The 7,790-nt window shown below is 40.8% G+C and overlaps 1 long non-coding RNA gene across 1 annotated transcript in view; it reads left to right on the plus strand.

The window, feature by feature from the left end:
• LOC106950331 (uncharacterized) overlaps positions 1-7,588 on the plus strand; it is a 15,296-nt gene extending 7,708 nt beyond the window's left edge. The window contains exon 2 of the long non-coding RNA XR_001425591.1: positions 7,244-7,588. This is a non-coding gene — a long non-coding RNA (uncharacterized LOC106950331). The remainder of the gene's footprint in view (positions 1-7,243) is intronic.
• Positions 7,589-7,790: the final 202 nt, after the last annotated feature.

Raw genomic sequence — 7,790 nt, forward strand, 5'->3', positions numbered from 1 at the left:
ATATATATTTACAAAAAATTCATGAAAGTCAAAGTATTGACTAGAAGCTCACCAGACATGTCCATAATAAAACACCCTTTTACTCTTACAGCGCCTTACAAAAGTATTCACTCCCCTGGACAATTTTTACATGTCGCCTTAAGATTATTAACTTCAACGTATTTTATTAGAATTTGGTGCAATTGATTAAATGATTTTCAAAAATCGTTTACAAATAAAATTCTAAAAGTGCCACTATTGTGTCGAGCCACCTTTCAATTCCACTGGATGTACACAGGCACTGCCTTCTGTTTCAAGGTGCAAACAGTTTCATGCTTTCCATCGATTTTTTGCCATTAAGTTGTTTGACGTCCCGGTTCCAAGCAACACCAACAACCATAAGGCCTCAAAAGACAATATGTCTTTTAAAAAGGCAATTAAAATTAAGATTTCATCGCTGCCATGTTCTCAAAAACCCGGATTGTTAAATATTGTAATGCATCATTCATTTTTAAATGTTTGAGAGGTGAGGCTCCTCTGGTGCTCAGTGACCTTGTGGTTCCTCTTCAGTGTGGAAGTTTAGTGTTAGTAACTCATGGTGCATTCTGCAACAACTACTTTTTTTGCACAACATATTTTTCTCTGTGCAAGCCATGACTGTGTGAAGTTCCTTACCCGAGGACTTGAAGCCTTTTCCAGCCTGGCACATTTTTAGATTAAGACTGAAGGAGTTTGTTAAAGTGGAGCAGGTTTAGGTTTACAGTCATGGTTAACAGTCAGCCTATGATGCCTATTGTTTCACTGTGGTCTGTTTTAAGTTAATTTTAGCATTTATGTTATGTATAACATTTTATCTAGGGTATGCAGTTTTATTGTCTATTAAACTGTTTTATGTTGTGAAAACAGCTTAATGGAGACAAGCGTTGCAAATTAGTTAAGACTATAAATGTTAGTGTTCTGTTTTTGTTTATGCCTAACACGTGTCCACGTGCAAACAATAGAAAGGCTTTTATATTACTCAACTAGTGTTTTTACATACGCAGACCGACAGTTTTCACCCAGTCTTTGCCAAACAGCTCCGGCTCTCACAGACTCGGACTGGATAAGGAACATCCTTAGAGAAGGTCGTCGTAGTCCGAGAAGGCAGGAAAGATGGCAGCAGCCGACATTGTCTTGGCAGCAACAGTAAAGAATGTTCTAAAGCACAATTTCAGTTTTAACTTTTTGATAAGGGTCCCTACAGGAGAGCCGATCATCAATCAAAACCCTAAGGTACTTGTAACAAGGCAGCATGTCGATAGTGTTCCCTCGTAAGGAGAGAAGCCTTAGAGGGGTCTTGAAAAAAGAGAAATTGTTAGAAACATTTAAAATTAGTTTCAAATCTATAAGATGACATTCCACAACATTACAAGCAGTCTGTAAGCCTCAGTAGTACATGACTGTATCGTCAGCATAGAGGATGACTTTAGCATCAGGTACATGTCTCCCTTGTCTCCACGTAAATACTCAACAAAGTTGGGCCCAAAAATAGAGCCCTGAGGCTCACCAGAAGATATACTTTTGTTATTAATAATAAGATTTAGGTCTGCACTTTCACTAGGTCATTCTAAGATATGAATCTGCTTTGAGCTGAACCATTTCCGTGTTGCTCTGGGTCGCTGCTGAAAGGTCCGTCTTCAACCTGATGTTAGATTTGTTGGAGCTGCTAACAAAGTTACCCAACATTTAGCTCCATCCGTCTGCATACTACACATTTTATATATTTATTCATAATAATGAAATTATTTTTTCCCTCTTTCACTTCACAACTATGCACTGCTTTTCTGTAGCTCTGTTACAAAAAACAAAACATAAAACATTTGTTTGTGGTTATAATATGAAGGAAATGTAGGGCGGGAGTGTTAAAATGTGTGTGTGTGTGTGTGAGGGACTGTGTGTTTTTCTGTAAAGTTGCTGCTGCTTCTTGGTGTGAGAAAGCTCCAAAATAGTGACATGAATTACAATTGTGTTCCCTGCTTGTCCACAATTTCTGAGAAAGTGAGTGTTGTAAGTCACGTTTGCTGCTGTAACAACACAATGAATCTCTGTGCTGTTTTAATGGCTTGTTCGGGACATGTTTTATCATTTCCTCGGCGAATGTCTCCCAGTTTAGTTTGTAATTAAGGCCTATGTAAAGAAAAGTCAACCACTTAGTCTGCGTTGTCTCAAAGCAAAGGAATGTTGCGCTTCTGCGCCAGCTTACAGCTGCTGCTGCTGCTGCTGCTGCAGTGGGCTCCATGCAAAATTCATCAAAAGAGATACATATCTTAGGCTTTTTTTTAGGACTTATTTTTGACTCGCACAATTGTATTTGTTGAAGATGATTGCTAATGCTTGGTGCAACATTGGATTTGTTCTCCATCCACATCCAGTTTACTTTTATCCTCTTCGTCAGACGTTTTTCCTCCCGAACACCAGCAGGAAAACGAAGAATTCCGGTGTTTATTTACAACGCCTTGCGAGGAGGGAACAAGTTTGCAGCGACACGGCACGAAAACAATGATGCTCCATCTTTTGTGGCGTAGCGAGCAAGTTTCTGTCAGGAGAGAAGGCGACAAAAATATAAGTAAAGCAAGACAAAACAAAATTACAGAGCGTCAAGGACAGAAATAACCAAGACACCCTCTCAACAACAGAAGATAAACAGGAATAAAGAAATGAATAGTTGGCAAAAGGGATCAATCAATAAATCACTGTGCGTATGGACAGCCAGGTAAATGCATAAACTAATTTTATAAAGAGAAAGGCAAAGTTTAGGAAAACAAATATCAAAAAAACAATTTTAGAAAACAAACATTTTACAATATAACAAAGCCAACATGAATTAGAGAATTAAATGCAGAAAAAAGTCCAGAAATCACAAAGTATTCCACAAAATCAAGAAAGCAAACAAAACAAGAATTTATTAATACAAGTATGAAGCTGAAGCGATCTGTACCATCATAGTAGGCAAGTTGATGCACAATGCAGACCCATGGCTTTGAGACCGACAAAAAGAAAACATGTGGACACTTAACCAACGTGTGAGAGAAAGATACACAAACAAAATGGCTGCTGTCGGGATTGACCCATAAATACCTGGTGAACGTGAAGAGTGCTGATGTTTGACCGAGTTAGTCAACCTGTTGCTTTCATCAGTTTCAGTTTCTCTATTGTTTATTTTTACACTGGCTGTTCTACTCCTGATTGCACTGACTGAACAAATGAAAGTTGTTTTTACATGTTTGACCAAGATTGAGAAGCTTTCGGTGTATTTAAGTGCTCTGTAGTGGCGCAGAGTTGGAAAATACATTTGAAGTTCAGTGCTGTTTAAAGAAAATGTAGCGTTTTAAGTCACTTCAGCTGTTTCTCTGTGTCGAATCAGCCGATACTAAGCCTCAGATATCGGTATCGGTGTTGAAAGTGAAACAAGTGGATGGGTGCGACCCTAGCAGGGAGCAGTTGGCTGCACATCGTGAAGGAAGCTGGTCTTCCTCCATGTGACGGCTTCGATTCACCAGGGCAGGGTCAGAAATGTGTTTTATTTCACTGACAGGTTTACACAGAACTCCGGCGTTTGCCAGAGTAGCTTTCCAAAGCGTCTTCACAGGTCTCCATGATTTACTCGGTGGTCCCAGCTGTTGTACAGGAGACCGCTGCATTCCTCTCACCAGCACCGTCAAATCACTCCCAGACCCGCTAGGTCGTGTTCTACCTCCACCAAGATGGTCGCCCGTGACAACTCCTGCTTTAATTTTCTGTGACAGTTTCCATGAGGCCTCCGCAACCTCTTGCTCCAGCTGTACCCTCCTCCTGTGAAATCTCGACTCCCATCAGAGGATCCCGCCCTTCTGGGTCTCACATGTTCTTGTTCAAAGTTTTGTTGTGGGGGAGTGGCACAGGACTCTCTGAGAGTCAGAGCCGCCCGGCTCCTGATCGTTCTCATGTGGGCCATAAAAACAGTGTGCAGTTTGCTGGCAGCCTGCTACATCTGTAGCTTAAAGACAGACAGGCTTCACTGGATGGGGCCACACCCCAGAATGTCCCCCTGAGCTCCATTTGCAGCTGGAATGATCCTCTGTTGACACGTTGTATGTCATTGTTTACACCAGGAGATGTCGGGCATGCACACAACGCTGGAGGACAGAAAGACGATTCTTTTACTTTCCATCCGTAGCCACAGTAGAACAATTCCATTAAGAGAATTAAGCATGGAGATCTAGGCGTTATTAATTTAGTGCAGTGGCCCATTGCAAAAGGAAAATAACGCAGAAAAAAATGTTAAACAAAAATGTTAAACGACTCAAAAACGCTTGTATTCTTCTTTTTGTCGGCTATGCTACACGCTTGCTGGCTGACTTAGCAACTGACTGACAAAAGCTCCAGTAGTGTATCAGGATTCCAAACCAGAAAAACACGCAAACGCTTTCCACACCAGGAACAGAACATTCGGTCCATTACAGTTTTATGTTTTCAGGCTGGATGTTGAGTTTGCAATTATTAATAAGTGCTTATCTGAACACAGCTGTGGTTGATTAGATAATTTAAACTCCTGCTGTGCTGAGCATCTGTCAGAGAGTCGGTGCGTTGGTTGCCTCATTTATTTATTTTTTATTTTTTGGTTAACTGAACCAAAACACATTGAATTCTGCATAACTGACCGACTTTCCACCTTCCCTATTTTTTTAATTAAAACTTTTTTCTGACTTTGCTTTCTAGTTGTCGCAGTGTTGACAACAAAGCCCTATGTCCCTTTTTCTGTTATATATCACATACATCTAAGATTTAGCACTTTACGTTGACAAATTGACAGATAAAACCAGTGGTGGTCAAAATCTGCTAGCAGTTTTTTGCGTGCAAGATCCCGTCCTCTGGCTCTGTGATGGAAGGCAAAAAACATTGATTTTAGCTGACAAGTTGGCAACACAGCACGCTAAATCTTAAATTTACACTGGATATATGAAAGAGAAAAGGTATCCAGAGCTTTGCTGCTAAATGTCAACACTACAACAACTAGATATTAAGGTCCAAGGTTAACACATTTCACAGGTCACGAAAAAGTTTTGATTAAAAAAAGAAATGAGGAAGGCTAAGCTAGCTTGACTTTGACAACCTGAACGTGTGGAATTCTGTGTGTGTTTTGGTTCAGTAAAAAAAAAAAAGAAGAAGAAGAAGCCGACCCACACACCGACTCTCTGACAGGTCCTCAGCGCAGCAGGAGTTTAAATTATCTAATCAACCACAGCTGCGTTCAGACAACCACTTATTAATAATCACAAAATAAACATCAAGCCTGAAAACATAAAACTGTGATGGACTGAATGTTCTGCTCTTTGTGTGGGATCTTTGGTGTTGAATCCTGATATGCTACTGGAGCTGTTGTCAGCTGTTGCCATGGCAACTGGTCTGTCTGTACCGTAGGTGACGAAAAAGAGCACAAGTGGTTTTGAATTGTTCTTCAACTGTGTATCTTCGTTATTTTTTCCCTTACTGCGCTAAATTAATAATACTTACATCTCCAGGCTTCATCAGTTAATGGAACTGTCCCACTGTGGCAAAGCAGATTTATGGACGGCGTGTAAAATAAGGTTTTTTTGCCCTCCATCATGCACAAAATTTCCAGCTGTAAACGCATTCACTTTCAACGTGTCGACCTTTGACCTCACCTGTCGGCCTTCGAGCTCGCCCGTCGTTTTTATTAGCCCCATTTGCAGGTCAAAGGGGGCGGGGGGGTGGGAGATATTTCACAGGTTCCACCCATATGCAGGACAAACGGCTACGCAGACTCAATAAAAACCCAGTCCCACAGGAAGTGCTCTTTATGAGCAAGAAATTATGGAGGCTCAGCAAAGAGAGCAAGATATTTACTAACTATTAAAAGGTACGGGAGGAAATATGTCTGCCGAGGAAAGAAAGAAAGGAAGCAGAATTCAGAGGCAGCTGAAACGTTTGTTGGAGTGTAGAAAGAGGGCCTGATCAGGAGATAAAGGATGGTCCTTATGTAACCCCTACAGCCTAATGATTCCCATATGGGTCTGATTAGTGGGGCATGCAGGAGACAAAAAACATCTAAGCAGCTTCACAGCAGCTGTATGTGTGTATATATGGAATCTGTTTCTGAGTGTGTGTTGTGGGTGTGGACTTTAGCCCCGCCCACAGCAGAGACCCCAGCCACCGCTCCTCGGTACACCGATTGGAAACAGAGCAGAACAAGAAGCCAGAGGAGATCTGACATCTGACGGCCGTTTCACTGAGTTTCTTGAACCAGTTGAGAGAAAACATGTAAATCTGAAAAGTCTAGCTACAGACAAGGACCTAATCTTCCTCCCTATTCCTTTCACTGCAAAAGCACAAAATATTACCAGGCTTCTAGATTCTGGTGCAAAAAAATAAAATAAGAAACACAAAATTAACTTACAATTACTTTTTCAGCATGTTAAGCCAATAATTCCTCAATATTTATTTTTTAAAAAGTACTAGTTCCACTTAAAACAATAATTTTTTTTTCATGATATTAGTGAAATGTATATATCAAATATGAGCTAAAAGAAATTTGACTTCATAACTTAATGCCTTAAAATTGGACCTCTGTCTCTTTAAGAAGTCCCTGCTTTCTGAAGCTCCGCCTTCATGAAGTCATCACAACATGGCTCCTCTATTAACCCTTTAAACAACGTTTTTACCAGTGTTGCTCTGAGAAGCAGCTCCTGTAATGAGGGAATAACATTATAACTACACAAAGCTCAAAAACGTCGACTGTATATAACACTGCCCCATTAATGAAGACCAAGTCTGTGTAATAGCAAATGCATTTTATTTCAGTGACTCAGAATGACTTCGAGGACAAAGTTAGGCTCACTACATCCCTACAGTCTGACTGGACGAGCAGCCATTCGGATCTGGCACGAAGTCAGACTGCAGCCTGCAAATGGACAAACCTTCTGAGGCAAATAAAAATAAAAAAAAAGAGAAAACTGAAAATATAATATTGCAGAAAACTTCCGGTGTTCTGAGTGAGCTGATTTAGCTCTTTGCTAAATCAGCTCTTTGCTGATTTAGCTAAACAAAACTGAACATTTTTACTGTTCTGCTTCAAGGAACTCATCTGCTGCACATTAACGGACCTTAAAAAGTATAGAATTAAAAATTCAATTTACCCCAGTTTGGAAAAGGTTAAAGTTACCTTAATGGACAATATGTCCCTTGACACATCATTCTTTTTCTTTCTTTCTTTCTTTTTCGGTAGACTCTGAGTGGGTTCAGCTGCTGGTCCTCTGCCTGTGTGTCTGTGCCGTGATTAGGCCCATGTGTGCGCCCTGCCTGGACCGTTGGCCTCCTGGACGTGACTCCATTTCCCAGAGCGCTTCACCGTGAGGCAGAGGCCATTCATCATGTCAGCGAGAAGGCCTTCACATGGAGCGAAACATCAGTGGTACTCCGGCGGACGAGGAGCCTATGACTCAAACCCCACATGGCGCTGGCCTGGCCAGACTTTCCCCAACTAATGAGCCTAACATGTGTTTCTACCTCCGACTGCTTCCATTTTCTCTGTGGAGCCAATAAATCCTAGAAATGTCTCATTTAAGGCCAATGAATACGACTGAGGGACACGTGTTGTCTGACATGGTAAAAATCACATTCCCATGTCGTGGATAATTGAAGTGGAAAGAGAGAGGTTTTTTTTTACGTTTTAGGAAGTGAAAAGTGTGGTAAAGTAACCTTTATTCTGACACAGAGTTGGGTAGTAACTACTTACATTTACTTGGGTAACGTTTTGGAAAAAATTTACTTTT

The sequence above is a fragment of the Poecilia latipinna genome, unplaced genomic scaffold (assembly GCF_001443285.1).
Source record: "Poecilia latipinna isolate Pla-1442-1.1 unplaced genomic scaffold, P_latipinna-1.0 Scaffold393, whole genome shotgun sequence".
Lineage (NCBI taxonomy): Eukaryota > Metazoa > Chordata > Actinopteri > Cyprinodontiformes > Poeciliidae > Poecilia > Poecilia latipinna.